The 22697-nt window shown below is 41.8% G+C and overlaps 1 protein-coding gene across 11 annotated transcripts in view; it reads right to left on the reverse strand.

Annotated features, from left to right (window-relative positions):
- The window catches only part of ptprfa (protein tyrosine phosphatase receptor type Fa), a 335895-nt gene that overhangs the window by 250819 nt on the left and 62379 nt on the right, over nucleotides 1-22697 (reverse strand). For 7 of the 11 annotated variants that reach the window (XM_039598496.1, XM_039598495.1, XM_039598494.1 and 4 more), the window contains exon 1: nucleotides 9202-9673. The exons of 2 other annotated variants lie outside the window; for them this stretch is intronic. The gene's annotated coding sequence lies outside the window, so the exon portion shown is untranslated. 2 more of the 11 variants (XM_039598489.1, XM_039598490.1) reach the window with 2 other exon arrangements.

Consider the following 22697-nt stretch of genomic DNA (forward strand, 5'->3'; position numbering starts at 1 on the left):
CTCACTTCCACCTCCATATTTTCATTTGTGGACTCTACTAGTAGCTTTGCATGATTAACAGCTAGAGAGTAGGAGCCTAATTTATAACAGCTGAAGCTAAAAGCTGCCTAATTATCTCCTGCAACTGAGTTCACATGTAAAGGAAAATTAATGAAATTTAAAAGGTTGTGCACTGTTTTGTAGTTCAGAGTTGGTCACTAGCAAATATTCAGAACTCTGACTGACCAAATACAGCTCTGACGTATTTAACCCTTTCACTCTCATTGGCAGTCAGTTAGTTAAAAGTTTAACTAACTGACTGCCCAAATCTGAATTGAATTCAAATGAATTTTATTTGTATAGCTCCAAATCACACAACAGTTGTCTCAAGGCGCTTTATATTGTAAGGTAGACCGTACAGCAGGGTAGGGAACTCCAGGCCTCGAGGACTAACGTTCCCTACCCTGCCCTACACTAAACCCCAACAATCATATGATTCCCTATGAGCAAGTGCTTTGGCAACTGTGGGAAAGAAAAACTCCCTTTTAACAGGAAGAAACCTCCAGCAGGACCAGGCACAGGGAGGGGCGGGGCCAACTGTCACGACCAGTTGGGGTGAGAGAAGGAAGACATGATAAAGACATGCTGTGGAAGAGAGACAGAGATTAATAACAAGTGTGATTCCATCCAGAGAGGTCTATTAACACATAGTGAGTGAAGAAGAAACACCCAGTGCATCATGGGAATCCCCGGCAGCCTACACCTATTGCAGCATAACTAAGGGAGGATTCAGGGTCACCTGGTCCAGCCCTAACTATATGCTTTATCAAAAAGGAAAGTTTGAAGCCTAATCTTGAAAGTAGAGATAGTGTCTGTCTCCTGAATCCAAACTGGAAGCTGGTTCCACAGAAGAGGGGCCTGAAAACTGAAGGCTCTCCCTCCCATTCTACTTTTAAATACTCTAGGAACAACAAGTAGGCCTGCAGTTTTGAATTCAATTCTGGATTTAACAGGGAATTTTTCCAGTAGTTATTTTGCCCTTTGTCACTTTGTGGCACTGAATATAGGTGACTTTCTGTGGCATCTGTTTGACAGATTCCTGCGAATCATTCGCTTTGTTGATGCCCCTCAAATTCACTGACATGCGGCAGGACAGAATATTATTTAATTACAGATAGTCTCTCCTTCAAGGCTGCCTTCTTGTACCCCTCTGGACTACCTTAAGGGTCCTGAATTGTCTGAGGGGGAGCTATAGGAAGAAAAATACTGCAATGCTATATAACATACTATCTACCATGGATTGCAGAGACAGCTCCAGGAAATCATCTAAAAATAGCAGGCAGGCTAGAATAGATCCAGATACAGCTTTGAAAGAGAGATTGGCAACATGTGCTTGTGATCACAGTCTGCACAGAGAGCATCATTACCTTCTGAATGCTTGCTGTTCTGATCTGTTGGTAATGTTTAAGCTCAGCCGCTAAATTTTTATTTGTGGGCTCACTACAGTAGCCTTCCATCAATTACAGCTCAAAATCATCCCAATTTATCTAAAACTGGGTCTTGGTGAGGCGCCTCACTTCTTCCTTTATCAGAAACCAGCTGTGTTAGCTCCTCCAACTTTAAGGCCACCTATCCTTTAAGGCAACTGTCTTTAGATTGGATACCCTTCCCAAACAAGTGGTTTGAACACCAGGCAAACGGGAAATCTGTGCTCACAGGCAGAGCTAACTGCCTAAGAGATATAATCTTTTTTTAACGTCATCCAGATCCAAGAGCAGACATTAGACATTAACCAAAATGAACTGCACATAGAGGACGCCACTTTACAGAACAAACTAAGTATACTGCCATCCTGCCACCATCTGCATTATCTCCATTTCACCAACACTCAGTGCTGACAAGCTGTTGTTAAAAATGAAATGAAATAAACCGAAATGAAAGGCATTGTGCATACACTGTGATAGGATGGTATTACTGTTTGAAAGGCTAAAATCAAAATGTTCCACTGGTAGAAAAGCTGCTGATTACATTTTGCAGTAGGCCTTTTAATTACAGCTCCCTATTTTCTGCAATTATGGACTAATTAGGAAGCAACAATACAGTATATTATTGCAAATTACGAGTCAGAGAAGACACCAACACTCTAAGGAGAAAAGTAAACTGTTTTATATTTTGTTTTTTGTCACTAAATACTATTGTTGACCTAGAATTTCTGATCTAGGCTTTGTGGCTGTAGAACATTTGGCGTGTGACGCACAACAACACCAAGACAGGAGCTGTTGTCTCCTCACATGTTCCACACCATGCTCCCCCATGCCAAAGGTCACAGACAAACTGCAGCTTTTAAGGCGACGCTTCCTGGCAGAACAGCTGCTCACGTCCGCCTCCATAAACACTGTTAAATATGAATGCTGACGAGCCAGCGTGTCCCCAGGCTGCGTGGCTGCTTTCACTCCCGGCGGCCAAACAGTGTCAGCCGATAGAGACCTGTGCAGTGAAGTGAAGTAGCTGGGTGGAGTGTCACTGTGTGTGATTCAGGACAGTAATGCTTTCCACCTCATTTCTGTTTACCTGGACATGATTTTGGTCCATGCACGCCAAATAAATATAAACATTTTTAACACCTTCTTATAAAAATCACTCAGTTACAGTTTGGTTAGGATTAGAAAACAAATGCATAATTTGAGTAAAAATGTATTGTTGCCGCTTCTTTCAAAGTTCAAAGCAAATGTGAAATACATTAGTTTCTAAGTTGTGTTTAATGTAACAAAAAAAGTGCTATTTGTGATATCAAGGAGTGAAAAAAAAGAACAAGCTATGTTTTTATGAAATTATGCCTCTGCGTGTTGATTATCCAACCAGAGCTTGTGTACTCTAAAGCTGAGACTGACTCCTTGTTCACATAATCATTAACAAAACTTGTTAATCTCCCTCAATGTCAGCTTCAACCAAACTAGAACTAGCCATTGCCATTTTGAAGCACAAAAGCTTACATGTCCTTCAGCCACTGCCCTGTTTTGTGAAAGACAGATTGAACTTTGACTACCGATGCCTGTTGGCATGAGCTTTGAATTGCACAATTAAAACAGACAAAATAATACTGAATAACTTTGAAAATTGACCCCAGATAACGAACTCACAATAGCTTCCCTAACCCTACTTGAAAACAAAAAGCTACTCATGTTAAACTATTATTAAGTACAAAGTAAATTGCAGCATAAACACTAAAAACGTAAGTGCCTGAAATTGCACTCACTAGCCTAATTCAGTCTCAAAGGGCTATTTCATTTGAATGTTTCATAAATAAAAAAATAAATTCAGTTTCATCCATTTTTAAAACACTATGACATCCACATCCAGGTCAAATTCAATACCTGCCGGCACAAAAATTTGCCTTTGCCCAGCAGCATCAGTGAGTCACCCATCATTCCTTTCTGCATCAGCCATCAGCATACTCATGGATCTGTAGGCAGACGGGCCCGGCTGATGACAAATATCCCCCTTCGTGTATAAATGATGACATATATTCAAAGAATCACAGCCTTCCCCTGTTCTCCACTTTATTGTCCCGTTCAGCCCGGCTTAGTGAAATGAAGGAAAAGGGTGGTTGTCTTAGGCCATAACTCCTGTCATAACAGCCAGTCAGGTGAGCTCCCGGCTGCATTCAGCAGGCGTGTGTAGACTCATCCTTTTGCTAGTGACTTCACACAGACGCTGTTGTGAATGTTTTCAGTGGCTGTTGGAGGCCTACAGGCTGCATTGTGATAACTCCACTGACTGCTTCAACAATGTGACAGCAGAGGAGGGCTGTAAAAACAGTTTGTCGCATTCATCATTCATTGCTATTGGAGCTTGGTCACACCAGCATTTACAGAAGCACAATTTTCAACGCCCCTGCCAGACGAGACTGTGATACTGGGTGATTCAGTGAACTTATTTATGCACGGCAACTACAGTAAGTTTGAAGATGGTGGAAAGACAGCTGTTTTAACAAGTGAGCTACATAAACAGGGTTAAGGCTGGGAAAATTAAACCTAATACAATTACACCTTAATGAGATCAATAATATGACCTCCACATCTAAAATATAAGCAGCACCCAGCAGTTTATGGTGCATCATAAAGACTGGGACAGTTTTAGCTTGGCATATAAGTGTGGACTGGCAGGAATAATAGACAGTGGTTAAGTGGTGCGCAATGATGAAGTCCAACAACCAACAATATATGTTTATGTATTTGTGCAGAACATACACAGTATAACAGGTGGGTGTGGCTACTGTGACATCACCCATCTGTGTCTGAAGTCCCGTCACCTCGAGCTGAGCATTTCCAGCAGGACATCTTGGCTGCAAAGAACAAATGAAAGGTGGCACTGACTAACATCTTGTGATTGATACACTGTTAGCCAATAAGTATGTGGTTTCATACTGCAGATAATTCTTAATTTTGAAACATAGTATCACCAAGATTTTAAGAATAGACATTTTTTTCTCTATGCCCTGAAACAAGTGACTGAGTCCATAAACTTGGCAGGAAAGTATTTACAGAGGAGAAGCTATAAAACACTTCCCATGGACCTTCCTGGCCTGGAAGTCTTTCTGCAACCACAGTTACCACCATCTGGTGGCCATCAGAATGCAGCTTTAAGGCACCTTTAACACTGGCTTAATTTTTCTGACCCAGTAGCTCCGTCCATGTTTCTTACCATCGATGGTAGCCGACCCAAGTGAAGCAATCGAATGGGTCGCACTTTACAGCCTCTAAACAAAAAGACAGCTATGGGTAAGATATGCTACTAAATGATCACGGTGCAGAGATACAGATAGCTAACCTAGCATGATGGACAGATTGTTGATTTATCTGACAAAAGTATTAAAGTTACAGAGAAAATGGAAAGAACCTGGCTCTGGTATTATTCTTTGTTCTGCTGCTCCATCTCAGCCTAGCCTTAGCCTCCTCTGCTTCTATCACATCCAGCCTTCATGTCCTTTTTCACAACATCCAGAACCTCCTCTGTGGTATTCCTCTTTTAATTCTGACTGACAGCTCCATATTCAAAATCCTTTCTCCAATATATTCACTATCCCTCCTCTGCACATGTATGAGCCATCACAGCCTTGCCTCTCTAACTTTGTCTCCAAACTGATCCACCTGAGCCGTCTCTTTGAAACGCTCCTGGTCACTCCCAACAAGAATCTTACCATCTTTAGCTCTGCCACCTTTTTATCAAAATCAAGTAAAATACACCCACTAGGTTTCAGATTAAAATGGTATACCATTTTAGTTTAATCTAAGGAGCTTGGAAAAAAGTAATCGTAATCTTAGTTTAATCAAAACAAAAATTAAAATGTTTTGAGTCACTCATGAGCCCATGTGCTCAACTATTAAATTTACTGAACAGCTGATTAGCAGCCACTTTGGATATAGGGCTATAAAGGCTGTTTACATTAGGGGATTACATCAGTCAATTAAAGTATTCACTCAGCAAAGCAAATTTATCCAGACTTTAAATCGACACATGCATCTCTACGGCAGACACCTGCCATTGTTCTACTTTTGACGGAAAGAAAATGTGTGAAGATTTAATTTGGCAATATACAGACGGACTCAAGACCGTTTTTTTCTCCTTTTTTGTCACAGCTGATTGACGTAACACTAAAAAGAACAAGGGTTCGGCGGCTCCTTTAAAGAAGAAGCTCATTATGAACCCGATAGGCTTTACCAAACCCAGAACAATCCCTTTAAAGATTTCCTTTACATCTGAATCTGAGAGTCTCCTTGATGAGCAACAGACTCAGAGAAGACGCTGCCGGGAGTCTGTAACTGGCCTCTAAAGGACGCCTAGACCCATAACCGACTGCTCGACAGTGAAAGAGAATTCCTTCAGGCTACCATAATGACAGAAACCTCAAAGCAGAATATTTACATCTCTTATTTATAACCAGTTTGGGATCATTTCCCATTGCAAGTCATACATTTCAAGAATATTTTCTCTTTACATCTACAAAAATTAACTAAGCAACAAATTCTATTTAAATTGTTGCTCCACAAAAGCAAAAGAGAGAGAGATTAAGTCCCACACAGGCCCTGCTATAGATGAAACCCTAAATAACTGAGGCGGGAAAATGAAATGATAATAAATTCTGCCTATTCTGATGTGTGCCTCAGACGCCTGTGGTAGAGGGAAGGGACTTTAAATTCCTTCATCAAAGACGCAAAGAGTACAGCGAAATACTTTGCCATAAGGCAACCAGTAAATGGTGTTAACTGTAAATGGTATAAGGTTTAAGATCAACTTCAGACAGGTGAATGGATATGTGTGTGCACGTATATCATTTCCCTGGAATATCTTTATTTGTTGTTTTATGTTCGACCAACATCTCCCGGAGCTCCAAATGAAGGATTCATCACAAAGACAAAAGCACACAGAGCGTCGACGCTAATCAATTAATACAGCCTCACACAATAACCCTGCTAACAGGCTCAAAAGCGGAGCACAAGCTTCACAAAAGTAGGATTAGCTCTATTAGCACAGGAATCTCAGAGGCAATTAACCTGCCGCAAGCAAAGCCCTGTCTCCGATTCCAGCGTGAGGCACCAAATGGCAGAGCGGGAGGAGGATGATAGTGAGGCCAAGTGACGAAGGACGAAGGGTGGGGGTGCTTTTGGAAAGCTCACCATGCCGGGGTAGAAAGAAAAAGGTGATTGGTTGTAGATAGTGACCAATACCAACAACTACCACCGAACATACAAACCAGAATGGACGACAGAAATGGAAGTTTACTTTTCCTCTGCTGCAACTTTCATTTCCCACGATTTCTGCTTTTCTTTCAAACACCGCTGCCACTGAGAGAATGACCACAACAGACAAAGCCAACACAAAAAGTTTTCCATTCACACTTTTAAGAGCCTCTTGAGCCTCACTGATATTCCAGAAAACAATATAAGGCTGCGTCATCACAAATAATCTGCCAAGGAACAGCATAGGATGGAATAATAAAGGGAGGTGGGGGGAGGGGGTATACAATACCCAAAGCTGGACGTGGAGTATACATTTACTCAAGTAATTTACTGAAGTACTTTATGTAACTGTCATGATTAAACTGAAAACTACAACAGTGTCAAAGGGTCCAAAACAGAAAATGCTGGGTACAAACTCAGGATCACAACAGTAATGTCATCTTATTCTGCAATACTTTAAATGTAAATATGGTGCTTTGTATTCTCTACCATTTATTACTATGATTTAGTATAGTACAACTCTGCATAATAACTATGTTTTCCTCAAATATCTTTTAATTATTTAAGCAGTCTTTCACTTAAATACTTGACATTTGCTCGAGTTTATATATTACAGTTTTTGTTTTGTTTCACACTGCATTTACTTCTGATTAAATATTCTAATCTCTTAAATCCTTGAAACATGAGAGATTATCTAGATCTTTGAACAAAGGAGCAAAATGTTTCTCACATAACATTAAACTAAATACTTGTGTTAAGTATTTAAAATTAACAATTATTTTGGAGCAGATTAGGATGTTTATTTAAAAAAAAAGAGTTGCATTAATATGTAGCACAGCTAGTCTTAAGCAAATCATGGTCTCGTTAAACTAACGACAGGGGCTGCATAAGACGGTGGGATTAGTGCCTGGGAATGGTGTGGTTGACAGTCAAAAGTCTGAAAGACAAAATATGAAATTTCAGCACTCCCTACAGATCGGTCAGCTCTCTGGTGGATATTAGACAACCTGTTGGTAGTTCGTGTCACTCCAGGGAAGCGGCCCTATTGTTTGATGTTTTTTTTCTTAATAAGATGCATGAAAATGAAGAAAGCATGTTACAACTGTTCAGAAACTAAATAATTCATGAGCAAAATGATGACTGAGATTTATTTATTTATTTTTTGATTTCATACAAAGCTGAACAATGAAAATCCACCATGTCACTGTATTAGTAGTGATATATATATATATATATATATATATATATATATATATATATATACACACACACATATACCCACTTGAGTCCTCTGAATCACTAAACCATACACGTCGTGGTGGTGATGGCGTCTTTTGGAGCAATTTCAATGCAATTTTCTGGTAATTGTAATTAATTTCACAAACGGACAAACAAAAAGCAGTCTATGCATTATTTTTGGTGAGTCTGTTATTTTATATGCATGGCACATAGCACTGAGTATTTGAAAGTTGAGTTGAGTATTTGAAAAAACTATGTTTAGATTGGACCACTATAAAACCAAGAAAATTATGCTTAATAACATTTTTAAACAGCAAAACAACTGTGATTCGGGAAAAAGCAGTTGACTGAATAAAGTCAAATATGAGAAGCAATATAGTTATGAGGTAAACATTTTCTGTGTCAGGTGCAAGGTGTGTGAGCTGCTATGAGCCTGTAAAACACAACTTAAAATATCAAGTCTATCAAAATAAAATGGATACAATATGAATATAAAATATGAAAAGAAGTGCTTTGTTGGCTTTACGTGAATACACAGTTTGGACAGGGTAAGCCTAACAGACATGTTTCCTTATTCTCAGACATTTGAAGATCAATTAGTCAGTCAAAACTGGCAGAAATGAGTTTGATGTGACTCATTTTCAATGTTTTTTTACCACTCAGGTCTTTGAACTGGTCTACCTCCAATGCCTTGTCTCTGCGCTGACTTGATTGTTAATTTTCTCTAAAAAACTTTTACTTTGTGTGAGAAATTACTTAGAAACTACTAAATAAACTGAATCTTAAATTCCTTTAACGATGTGTTACTCGTGGAGTGAAACAAGTAGGAAAAATTCATCAAACAAGAGCAGTAAATAGACCTCTTTAGGTCTCTGCACTAAATCACAGCCGAATCTTAAGTTTCACTTCTGCAGGCAAAGTGAAGTCTTCAATATAGTCTCTCTTGTTTGTTCATTCTTCCCTCTTTGTCCTCCTTGTTTGCCATTTGTGTGAGTGTGCACAAGTGTGTGTGCGAGCGCAGACCCTTGTGTGAGGTAAACTCATCAGGGTCTTTTGTTGTTAAGTGCAATCCATGAATGCTACAATTCAGCCAGTGAGAAGATGATATTCCAGAAGGCTCTAAATAGATATTTGAGAGGCACTTTTGAAGTTATAATGACGAAAAAAAGTCTCCAAAGACACGAGAGCAGGTGGCCACGTTCAGCATTAAAACTTCACAACTTGCTGAACAGCAAGTGCTTACCTGCATTAAGCTCCATGGAGAAAACAAAGAGTATCCTGGGCTGAATTAGTGTTGGCAGTCTTCAGCGATGTGCCTCAGAAGTGACAGAACAATTCCCCTACAAAGCCCATAAAGGATTTCTCCTCCAAGCTGCTGGAGCAACGAGCCCGGGGGAGGTGTGCAGCCACTGAGGTCAGCCACAGGTAGAGGCTTCGGCGCTCTGCAGCAGCGTGATTGATCTGATCGCAGATTACCTCCTTGTGGCTGGTAGCGCGGGTTCAGAGCTGTGGATCTCTCCTGGGAGGGAGAGCTAGTGAACAGCCTGCAGCTCTGTGAGCAGAACTAGTCAGCCAGCAGCCTCTGTGTGGAGCATGATGTCACAGGTGTTAGGTTTCAGGGGAGGTTTGTGGAGGCCGAGAGGCGGGCTCTGTTCTGCTGCGAAGCTTTGGGTTTAACCCAGGGAAGGTGAGACAGGCTCCTCCCTCTTACTTTACCTGTTGTTAGTAGCGAAGAGCAACAGAAAAAAAGAGCACCAATCTACAAACCCTATTTTGATATACTTGTAGCATAATATAACAATATGCTAAATAACATTATGTAATGTAATTGGAAGGACAGTTAAATTAAACAATCAGTAGATATACTGTCTCATTCCATTCTTAAATATTCAAATATGTCAAATATTTTCTGTTCAGCCAACTCTGACACTATAAAACTTTGAATCATATATATGTATATAAAAGAAGCTGCTTAAAAAATTAATTAAAATCATATTGGAAACATCGAGGCTTGTTTTTGGTTCAGGTCTTCCTCGTGTATCACTGTCTTTTGTTTTTGATACTTTGTTGTCTTTGCTGACTGAGCTTCCTTGTGTGATCACACTTTGCAGTCTTTTGCGGTTTTTTCTTGTTTGCTGTATTCTGCATTTCTCTCCTCTCCTTCATACAAAAAGCAAAAAACTTTTATGATTATATTTCATCAGCTCAGTTGTGCTGCACAGCGAGAGCAGCAGCTGGTCCTGGGAACATTTTTACTCATTACATATTCCCAATTCAGATCTTTGGGTTTTGCTATATCGTTTCACATTTGTTTCTGAGTAATACGTTTCTCCATGACTTTCAGAAAAAAAAGTCTTTGTTTGCTGCAGGGTCTATAGTCTTTGGTCACAGTGATCAGAAACTTATAAGGGAATAAATTGAGCTTTTAAATACATTTGACTCTGTAAGTGAGCGTCCCCACATGTGACTTTGACTCCTTTTCACAAAATAAAACAGGTTGTTTCGCACTGGCTTAACAAACAAAGCTTTATATCAATCAGAAATCACCAACTATGAGTCATCTAATACTTCTCTGAAAATAAACTGATTTCTATAAATGCCCAAATAAGCTTCCAAACTTTTGTTAGTGACGCGTTGGACAACAAATACCCACTGAGGTGATCGCTGAATGAAACTTAATATAAAAATGTTTTTGTCTTCCAAATAATCATCCAACAAAATTTGTCTGTAGACATCGATGTTCTTCAAACTGCTCCATTATTTCTCTCGAGTCTCATGTAAACAAAGAAAACAAGCACAGTTCTTCCTCTGCACTTATACACAGAAACCTGTTTAGCTGACAGCTCAGGTCAATGAATGTGTGAAACCCTGACAAATCCAAAGTTGGTACCCAACTGCACAGTCACTAAAAATCTTATGTAGGTCCATAGTGTGGTAAGACTTGGCCTAACGGTGCGTTCACACCAAACGTGATAGAAGCAACCAAAAAGCGCCAGACGCCCCTAGCTGGTCGCGTGTACATTCGCACCTCGAAGCACGTCCAAAGCGAACTGGTCGCGCTTTAAAATATGCAATTTTCACGCGCGTGAAGGGGAAATGTGGGAGGAAGTAGTGCCAGACAGAGCAGAGCAGCGGCGTAAAGGACACTTTACACATTAGTCATTACAAAAATTTATTTGAAATAATATTAAGATGCTCAAACAGAAAAACATTAAACATAAATATATTAAATATAACTATTTACAGAGAGACAGGAATAAAAAGGACCCAGCTTAAAGTGGAAGAGCCTCAGGGAGAAGGAGGAGAAAAATAAGAACATTGTTTCTGCCCTGGAGAGCTGCTGCCTCATCAGAAAACTACTGATTGCTAGAATGAATGGCTTTGGCTGGACCTGCCCCTTTGAACTAGGTCAGAGCATCACGTCACCAGGCTCCTGATTGGTTGTCGTGAGCGCAAACTGCAGTGCGTATTTTACTTCGCGCTTCAAACGCGCTACTTGGTTGCGTGAATCAGGCAGAAAAGCGTTTTCGCGACGCAAATCTGCTTCTGAAGTTTCGCGCGATCCCCAGTCGCGCTTCATCAAGCTCCTCCATTGACTTTACATGTAAACCTGAAGCTCTGGTCGCGTTTATCGCGTTCAGTGTGAACGCACCGTTAGCGGCCAAAGAAGGGCAGGAGACTGATGCTCTCTGGTGTAGCAAGTGATTTATTCACCATTTTTGTGACCAAATAGTATTTACAAAAAAAAAATAAGAAACTCAACTCCATAGTTAACTCAGTTCAAATAAACATAACTGAACTTAAACCAACAGAAATTACAGTCACACGCACACAGCTACACTGACCTGGTCCTTGCTCTTGGAACACCTGCGTCCTTCTGCTTAAATAGTCCACTTAACTAAACACCCTCACCCCTGGACTATTCCATTAGGTAGGTAAGGCAAACATTACCCTACTTAATCCTATACTACTACTCTTTCCTAGCAATAAAACTCTACGGTGTAATCAATACATATTACAGCAATAAATCCATTTCTCTATAAACACACTCTAAAATCAACTTTATTAAATAAAAAGGATTCTCCCACTTCTTCACCTGGTCTCTTCCTGTGACCTCAGATTAACCAGGAAACTATAAATACAGGAAGTGAAGCTACATTTCCTCCTTTTGTTCCTGGAACACAGGTAAGTAAGGTGAGTTCAACCTAAACAATTAACAATTGAAATAAATAACATGTTAATTTAACAAACTTGTCAGAATTGATTTAAACCAAGCTGTTATGTTACATAATCTGCAAAACATAAACAAACCCAGGACAGTACATGTTTGCCTGCTACAGAATACATATGAGATATGGCTAAATCAAAACAAGAATGTTAACTAAGAATATGGACAAATGGTGTTCTCACCCACTTTGTCACACATAAGATTTTTGGACAACAAGAAATCTTTTGTATTTTTGCCAAATTTAAATTTTTATCAAACAATAAACAAACTTTTGCTTTGATTTTAGGGCTTTAACAAACGCACATTTACATCGGATCCTCTGAAAATGGGGGACTATGTATAAATATGTCTGTAAATCGTAAACAGTTATTGAAATGCTTTTGTTAAAGCCTCTGAATAAAGCTAAAAGCATGCAGTCAAATCACATTTTGATTGATTTAAAACTTTGTGTTGGTGTAGAAAAAATCTCATTGTCCAAAAACGTATGGACATAACTGTAGATAAAGACTTAATTCTACTGTGACATTGAACACTTAAAAGTAAGCATATCCACAAAAGGCATAAAACTGAATGCATCCTACTTCAGAGACAAAACTGGCTGTTTTAAGCAAATATGACCAACACAAGTTCAGCCCTATAAAATAGATCAGAAATTTAATAACAAAATTCATCAAGTGATCAACAGATGAGGCAAAATTTCTACCAAAAGTAGTAACAGTAGAAAATCCATAATTTGGTGTGGAAAAGAAATTCACCCACTAAAGGCAGAGAGACAGAGACAAGTCGCTACAGCCAATATACTGTACAAGTTTCTGCTTGATTCACAAACCCTCAGATGGCATCACATGTCGGTCCGTTTTTTCCACAGTTTGATGTGTTTAAGCCTCACCAAAGAACCATTGGTTCAATGTTTTTTAAAGGGGCTTAAAACTTTTGATTACAGAAGAGTGATTTATCACAGCAGGACCTGGTTCAATGCAAGCAAGTCAGTGGCATTAAATCCATCAACAAAGACCATCTCTCTTTACCTCTGCTGCTGCTCTGATGGGGGTATCCATTTTAACTTAACATCACAGAGCAAATTTTCAAAAGCCTGCAGGCTCATGTTTCTCGCAAAGATTTAATATTTCAGCAAAATGAACTCCAGCAATTTCACAGGGTCAAAAGCCACATCAAACAAGCTGTAGTTCCCCTTAAAAGTGAGTGGCCACCTGGTAGAGTTCCTTTCCCTTATTTGAGTTACAACAAAGTCACCTGGCATCTGTGATTACTGACGTGAGCTGCCTCTTAATGACCCTCTGAAATCATAGATTCGGAAGCAGAATGTGTCAGGCTGAATACAATAATACTGACAGTGAACTATCCCCAAACTTCAAAATATTGGTTTGCAAAAGTCTGGAGGAAACGTTGAGGCTTACTCAGCTACTGAGCAGCTGGGTGCAATGCATCACTATTCTCCTTCGGGAAAAAGCTCCAACACCAACTTTAGGGGTGGGCTGTTCATATGAAACTTCTGACTGAATGCCAAAAACACGCATGCACCACCTCTGCAGTCAGCACACTGTTAGTCCAAACCAGATCAAAGTGTACAAACAGTTTTAATATCAGTGCACACTGAGATAGTGTGAGGAGGGTAACAGCCTGTAGTTTACTATGAAGCAGGTGGGGTCAGTTCAGAAAGCAATCATTCTGGACTTCCAGTGGGATCATTGGTGGGAGAAAAGGTGTTTGCTGGGTTGTAAGGTGCATCCAGAGACTGGACAGGTGCTTGACACAGACAACAATACCTACAAATTAGTTTTTCATAACACTGTGTACTACAGTGAAAAACAGGACTACACCTTTATTTACTTATTTAGTTATCACCGCTGAATTAAAAGGCTTGAGTACTGTGTGACATCTGTCAATATCTACATGGATATTAAAGATAACAGAGAAAAAAGGTGGACTGCTGACAAAACAGCTGGTTAAACTTAACATTGTCAGATAAATGTTTGTTGAGCCTGCACGTTTTATTAAAACAGACGTGGGAAAAGCTGATGTACCCTCAACATCATCAAGGCTTTCCTTGCTAATGTGCTAAAGGACTTAATAAAAATTTCTTACATCACACATATTGGCTAAGGTGGTTAGTCAGAGAAAACGTATATGCTACAGTGAAATCACCATCAGAGTGCTTGTTAACTTGCTAGTGCTGGCTTTGTTTACACACATCACTCAGATGGCAACAGATCCCAGAGCAGAAAAGGACCGACAGCAGCAGCTTGTCTTACATGCTAGTCTCCTATCAGCTTCATCACGGACCAGAGGTTTATCCACATGTGCAAATAATCAGAAAAGGCTGTTGGCCTCATAGCTCGACAAGATCAAGCCACTGTTAGTGAGACAGACAAGCCAATGACACTGAGGGACACAGCAGCTTCTACTGGAACTGAAGGGACGCAGAATTAAGCCTGCTTCCTAAGACCGCTAACTGCAGTTGCAAGATGGGAGTAATTGAAAGGATGGCACAAAGAGGTAAAGGGAGAAACTTATGACACAGATCACTGTTTGAAATAACAGTAGAGAGATTGTGTTCTCTTTGTTTGAAATGAATGTATATTCATAGATTTAACTGATCAAGCAGTGCCTGCCTTGCTTGCCCTGACAGACTGTCACTGATACTAAGTAACGTGTGATAGTTTGCGTCTGTTTCAATACTGCTGTATGTGAAGCAGGCCGCCAGCTCAGGTCAGCTGCAGGTTTGCTGCTTGAGAAGAATCTGTCATAATCTCATTTTAACATGCTGCAAACACCACCACAGCCAGCATGGTCAAGAATGGTGCGCTCATGACCAATGAGACATCAAAACCAACATCAAGTGGCCATTTGAGGAATTTTAGCCCTTCTGTCTTGGCTTTTCAGCTCAACAAGCTTTGCCATTTCAAAAAAGCTCTGACTCACTTGTCTACAATATTGGCTATATTATAATTATCTCATTCTCGTCAAATCAAAATCAAATGAAGTATCATAATTGAGAAAAAAGCAGCAATGATGCAGCAGTCTTGGTCACACTGTCTACATCTATTAACTGTATCCTGTTTACATTTTACAGAATAACAGTTCTGTTGAATGTGTGCTTGTCAGAATGAGGACATGTATTTAAAACAACCTGAATGAACACAACATATACTGATGAAGGATGCTCAAACCTTCTGACTCTGATCACTGAATGATGTTTTTGTAATTGAGCATGAACTTCAATTATCTTCTAATATGTTCTCATCACATCTTTCAAATCATTATTAAAGAGCTGTAATCTATGGCTATTAGATTTTCATTTGGCTCTGCTGCTCTCTATTTTTAGCCTGAGCGCTGTCATTGTGACATGATGGTGCTTAATATAGCCCGTAATATGAATACTATCACGCAGGCATCAATGAGATACAGTATAGATCGACTGTCTCCAGGAAGAACGTGACATGAGTATGACATCAAAGCATTTAGACCTCGGCAAAAACATCAATACACGGACGAATCAATATGAGTTTTGAAAATCCTGACGAAGGCAACCTGCAGGGCTCCATCAAGTGCGCCACAGGCTCTGAAAATAAGAGTCAAATGTAATTTTGATTCAAGGGTTTTTAATTTACTAAACACCATGCCACAAAATTTACTTGAACACCTTTGGAAATAAATGCAGCAAGGCTATACATATATAAACACCCATCTCGCCCCTGCGGGCGGTTTATCCTTCAAGCTCGGGTCCTCTACCAGAGGCCTGGGAGCTTGAGGGTCCTGCGCAGTATCTTAGCTGTTCCCAGGACTGCGCTCTTCTGGACAGAGATCTCCGATGTTGTTCCCGGGATCTGCTGGAGCCACTCGCCTAGCTTGGGAGTCACCACACCTAGTGCTCCAATTACCACGGGGACCACCGTTACCTTCACCCTCCACATCCGCTCGAGCTCTTCTCTGAGCCCTTGGTATTTCTCCAGCTTCTCGTGTTCCTTCTTCCTGATATTGCTGTCATTCGGAACCGCTACATCGATCACTACGGCCGTCTTCTCCTGTTTGTCTACCACCACTATGTCCAGTTGGTTAGCCACCACCATTTTGTCCGTCTGTATCTGGAAGTCCCACAGGATCTTAGCTCGGTCATTCTCCACCACCCTTGGGGGAATCTCCCATTTTGACCTCGGGACTTCCAGGTTATACTCGGCACAGATGTTCCTGTACACTATGCCGGCCACTTGGTTATGGCGTTCCATGTATGCCTTGCCTGCTAGCATCTTGCACCCTGCTGTTATGTGCTGGATTGTCTCAGGGGCATCTTTACACAGCCTGCACCTGGGGTCTTGCCTGGTGTGATAGACCCCAGCCTCTATGGATCTTGTACTCAGAGCTTGTTCTTGTGCTGCCATGATTAGTGCCTCTGTGCTGTCTTTCAGTCCAGCTTTGTCCAGCCACTGGTAGGATTTCTGGATATCAGCCACCTCCTCTATCTGCCGGTGGTACATACCGTGCAGGGGCCTGTCCTTCCATGATGGTTCCTCGTCTCCCTCCTCTTTCTTGGGTTTCTGCTGCCTGAGGTATTCACTGAGCACGCTGTCAGTTGGGGCCATCTTCCCAATGTATTCTTGGATGTTCGTTGTCTCATCCTGGACTGTGGTGCTGACACTCACCAGTCCCCGCCCCCTTCCTTCCGCTTAGCGTACAGCCTCAGGGTGCTGGACTTGGGGTGAAACCCTCCATGCATGGTAAGGAGCTTTCTTGTCTTTATGTCAGTGGCTTCTATCTCCTCCTTTGGCCAGCCTATTACCCCAGCAGGGTACCTGATCACGGGCAGGCGCGAGGTGTTGATGGCCCGGATCTTGTTCTTACCATTCAGCTGACTCCTCAGGACTTGCCTGACCCTCTGCAGGTACTTGGTGGTTGCAGCTTTTCTAGCGCCCTCTTCATGGTTCCCATTCGCCTGCGGGATCCCCAGGTACTTGTAACTGTCCTCTATGTCTGCAATGTTGCCTTCTGGTAGTTCGAATGCCCTCAGTTCTGACTACCTTCCCTCTCTTTGTTACCATCCGACTACACTTCTCCAGCCCGAATGACATCCCGATGTCATTGCTGTATATCCTGGTAGTGTGTATCAGTGAATCGATGTCTCGTTCACTCTTGGCATACAGCTTGATGTCATCCATGTACAGGAGGTGGCTGACAACCGCTCCGTTCCGTAGTCGGTATCCGTAGCCAGTCTTGTTAATGATCTCACTGAGGGGGTTCAGGCCTATGCAGAACAGCAGTGGGGACAGAGCATCTCCTTGGTAGATCCCGCACTTGATGGTGACTTGTGCTATGGGCTTGAGTTGGCCTCTAGTGTTGTACGCCACATCCCCATTGAGTTCCTGATGAAGGCTCTTAGGGTCCTGTTGATCTTGTACAATTCTAGGCATTCCAGTATCCAGCTGTGGGGCATTGAGTCATAGGCCTTCTTGTAATCAATCCAGGCAGTGCACAGATTGGTCAGTTTGGTCTTGAAGTCTCGGCTGACTGTTCTGTCTACCAGTAGCTGGTGTTTTGCGCCTCTGGTATTCTTGCCAATCCCTTTCTGTGCCCCGCTCATGTATTGACCCATGTGCCTGTTCATCTTAGCCGATATGATGCCTGACAGGAGCTTCCATGTAGTACTGAGGCAGGTTATTGGTCGGTAGTTGGATGGGACCGGTCCCTTCTTGGGGTCCTTGGGGATCAGGACCGTCCGACCTTCGGTTAGCCATTCCGGGTGTCTCTCGTTAACTAGCAGCTGGTTCATTTGTCCTGCCAGACGCTCGTGGAGTGCAGTCAGCTTCTTCAGCCAGTAGGCGTGAACCATGTCGGGCCCTGGTGCTGTCCAACTCTTCATACTGGAGACCCTTTCTTGGATGTCTGCCACTGTGATGGTTACTGGACCCTGTTCAGGAGGTCGCTATGGTCTGCCCTCAGATCCACTAGCCACTGAGCATTGCCGTTATGGGTTGCGTCCTTCTCCCATATGCTCTTCCAGTATTGCTCCGTCTCCAGCCTTGGTGGTGCTGTTCTCTTATTGTTCCTTGCCACTGAGAGTACACCTTTGCTGGTTCTGTGGAGAACAGCTGGTTTATTCTCCTGCCTTCTATCTCTCTGGTGTAGCTCCTCAAGCGGCTGGCCAAGGCTGTGAGTCTTTGCTTGGCAGTTTCCAAGGCCTCAGGTATGGACAGCTTGCTGTATTTCTTATGCACCTTCTTTGTCGCACCTTTCTGCAACTCCGTTAGTTGGCTAACCTCCCTCCATGCTACTTTAATCTTGCCCTCTAGCCTCCTTCTCCATGGAGGGTACTGCCCCTTGTGGCTGTTCAACTTATAGCCAAGCATCTCACTGATCACTGCTGCCGTAGTGTAGATCAGCTTGTTAGTGTCGGTAATCGTGGTTGTAGGTATCGTCCATAGTGCTGCATTAACATCATCTAGCAGACCTTCTGAGGGTACTTCATGTAATCCAGGTTTCAAGCTTGGACATGATCCTATCTTTCAGGTCAGTTCCTCTCGCACTCAACGATCCTTCTCCTATCGCATTTGGGGCTATGTACCCAATCTCGGGTGGGGGTGATGATATCTCCCCCCTGACCTGGCGTCCTGACTCCTTGCCGTAGCATTTATGTTGTACCTCGTCAATCTCTAGCTGTGAGAGCAGTCCCTTCTTTCGAATGTTGGAACACTGAGCTACTAGTTGTTTCGCCGTCATTGTGGATGTTGGGTATCGAAGAATCCATAGGTCCCTCATCCTATTCATGTAGCCCCTTCCGCCAGGGTTACTTGCGTAGTAGCATTCCAACAATGCCCTGTTTTCGTCTCTTGATAATATATATATTATCACGTATAGGGCGATCGTGGCTAAAGAGTTGGCAGTTCGTCTTGTAATCGGAAGGTTGCCGGTTCGAGCCCCGGCTCCGACAGTCTCGGTCGTTGTGTCCTTGGGCAAGACACTTCACCCGCTGCCTACTGGTGGTGGTCAGAGGGCCCGGTGGCGCCAGTGTCTGGCAGCCTCGCCTCTGTCAGTGGTGGCTGTGGCTACAATGTAGCTTGCCATCAGCAGTGTGTGAGTGAATGGGTGGATGACTGAATGTGTAAAGCGCTTTGGGGTCCTTAGGGACTAGTAAAGCGCTATACAAATACAGGCCATTTACCATTTTACCAATCTGGTACTTGGGATATCTTACTTCACAAAAGCAACACAAAACTTTGTAGTTTAAGGACTAAACTGGAGTTCACCAAACTGATGGGGAGCATCTAACATTCCTTGAACCCATGTGCTTAAACCACCTTGTAAAATTATGTTAGAAATCACCATACCTCACTTTTGTGAGTCATTAAAAATTTCCCATCTTAAGCTGTTTTTACATTCGCAGTTCAGTTCTGAACTTTTCTATACATTTGTGTTCACATGCACTTTTGCCCAGTGGTGCATGTGAAGCAGAAATATTCAACACAGTCAATACAGGGAGTGCAGAATTATTAGGCAAGTTGTATTTTTGAGGAATAATTTTATTATTGAACAACAACCATGTTCTCAATGAACCCAAAAAACTCATTAATATCAAAGCTGAATGTTTTTGGAAGTAGTTTTTAGTTTGTTTTAGTTTTAGCTATTTTAGGGGATATCTGTGTGTGCAGGTGACTATTACTGTGCATAATTATTAGGCAACTTAACAAAAACAAATATATACCCATTTCAATTATTTATTTTTACCAGTGAAACCAATATAACATCTCCACATTCACAAATATACATTTCTGACATTCAAAAAAAAAAACAAAACAAATCAGCGACCAATATAGCCACCTTTCTTTGCAAGGACACTCAAAAGCCTGCCATCCATGGATTCTGTCAGTGTTTTCATCTGTTCACCATCAACATTGCGTGCAGCAGCAACCACAGCCTCCCAGACACTGTTCAGAGAGGTGTACTGTTTTCCCTCCTTGTAAATCTCACATTTGATGATGGACCACAGGTTCTCAATGGGGTTCAGATCAGGTGAACAAGGAGGCCATGTCATTAGTTTTTCTTCTTTTATACCCTTTCTTGCCAGCCACGCTGTGGAGTACTTGGACGCGTGTGATGGAGCATTGTCCTGCATGAAAATCATGTTTTTCTTGAAGGATGCAGACTTCTTCCTGTACCACTGCTTGAAGAAGGTGTCTTCCAGAAACTGGCAGTAGGACTGGGAGTTGAGCTTGACTCCATCCTCAACCCGAAAAGGCCCCACAAGCTCATCTTTGATGAGACCAGCCCAAACCAGTACTCCACCTCCACCTTGCTGGCGTCTGAGTGGGACTGGAGCTCTCTGCCCTTTACCAATCCAGCCACGGGCCCATCCATCTGGCCCATCAAGACTCACTCTCATTTCATCAGTCCATAAAACCTTAGAAAAATCAGTCTTGAGATATTTCTTGGCCCAGTCTTGACGTTTCAGCTTGTGTGTCTTGTTCAGTGGTGGTCATCTTTCAGCCTTTCTTACCTTGGCCATGTCTCTGAGTATTGCACACCTTGTGCTTTTGGGCACTCCAGTGATGTTGCAGCTCTGAAATATGGCCAAACTGGTGGCAAGTGGCATCTTGGCAGCTGCACGCTTGACTTTTCTCAGTTCATGGGCAGTTATTTTGCGCCTTGGTTTTTCCACACGCTTCTTGCGACCCTGTTGACTATTTTGAATGAAACGCTTGATTGTTCGATGATCACGCTTCAGAAGCTTTGCAATTTTAAGACTGCTGCATCCCTCTGCAAGATATCTCACTATTTTTGACTTTTCTGAGCCTGTCAAGTCCTTCTTTTGACCCATTTTGCCAAAGGAAAGGAGGTTGCCTAATAATTATGCACACCTGATATAGGGTGTTGATGTCATTAGACCACACCCCTTCTCATTACAGTGATGCACATCCCCTAATATGCTTAATTGGTAGTAGGCTTTCGAGCCTATACAGCTTGGAGTAAGACAACATGCATGAAGAGGATGATGTGGACAAAATATTCATTTGCCTAATAATTCTGCACTCCCTGTACAAGGTCTTTAACTTCTCCATTCCCAAAACCATGTGATTGCATTTGTGCAGATGTGAGAACAGTGCTGGAAATAATTTGATTTCATGTCCTGTACGCTCCACTCACCTACACCAATGTGCTACAGGTGAGAGAGGATATGTTGGGCCAATGCAGCACCTTGATTTAACAAAGGCTACATTGTCCCTTGAGTTTCTGATAGCACTTTAGCAGTGAAAAACATCACCCTGTCATCTTTTACTATCAACCTGTCGTCATATTTCTGTGACAGGCCACTAAAATATCTGTATTAATACAAACAGCTACAGAGAAATTGCCACAATACTGACAGGCATGGATGAAATGCACAGAGTTGCACTGACATATTTTTTGGCATGAGAAATGTTAACTGCTTCTAGCAACCATGACTTCACCTGAAACTGAAAACGACACTGGCTGCAGAGATACTTCACTCAATACTACTGCTTTGATAAATGGAAAATAACACCCCATTGAAACCTGATGTCAGGCTACATTAATGTGAAAGAGAAACACCATAATTCAGTCTATAAGAACAGCTCCAGTGACAAACACAATGTAACAGTTTTCCTTTTTGATATTGAAGGTTTTCTACAGAATGCAGCGATCTCTCTGCGTGGAGTGAGTGCAGCATCATTTTCTGCTTTCTGTTGGTGACAGTTAATGCCGGGAAGGTATTCTGCAGTGTGGACACACTAACGGTAATCAGTGTGGTTGTGTTGCCTCATGAGATTAGCAAAGTCACAGAGTGGAGATTTATGCCTGGGCAGCGTGATGCACAGAGTGCCATTATCCTCCACAGAATGCATTAACATTTTCTTTCTCTAATTACAAATACAGCCTCTGTTCATCAGCGGATAATTAAAGGTCTGTCTAAAGGTTTCCTGCTGGCTCTGACAGTCACACACAATGCTCTGTGAGCTGTTGCTCAATCTGAGGAGACTTCACAATCTGTCCAATCAAACCTTCCTTCACTTTGAAACAGTTTGCTTCCCACGGTTGATACTTCCACAAGAGCTGATGAGGAGAACACACAATGAACAGAAACAAAATACTAAAAACAAGCACTCATCTCTTTTTTACTCCCTCATACAGTAAGATAGTAGCAGATAGCACACAGGATCTACTTTGGGCTTTGTCTTAAGGCAAACATTGGTAATATGCAGCCATGCATATCCCTTCACTTGGTTCCTGTATTGATGTCCAAAGTCATCCTACAGACTACCATCCATGCAGACACATTCTCCCCTGCCACCACCTTGCAGACTCTTCTCGTTCAGATTCAACTTTCTGCATAAGATAACTGTTTGCACCTTTGTCCACACTTATATGTCACTCTATGTTCTTTACTCTTCTTGAATAATGTGTTCACCACATAATTTAAGATTAAGTATGTGATCAATACATGCTTCCATGCTTTTGCCATCCTTTTGACCAAATCCACTACC

Source organism: Oreochromis aureus, linkage group 15 (genome assembly GCF_013358895.1).
Source record: "Oreochromis aureus strain Israel breed Guangdong linkage group 15, ZZ_aureus, whole genome shotgun sequence".
NCBI lineage: Eukaryota > Metazoa > Chordata > Actinopteri > Cichliformes > Cichlidae > Oreochromis > Oreochromis aureus.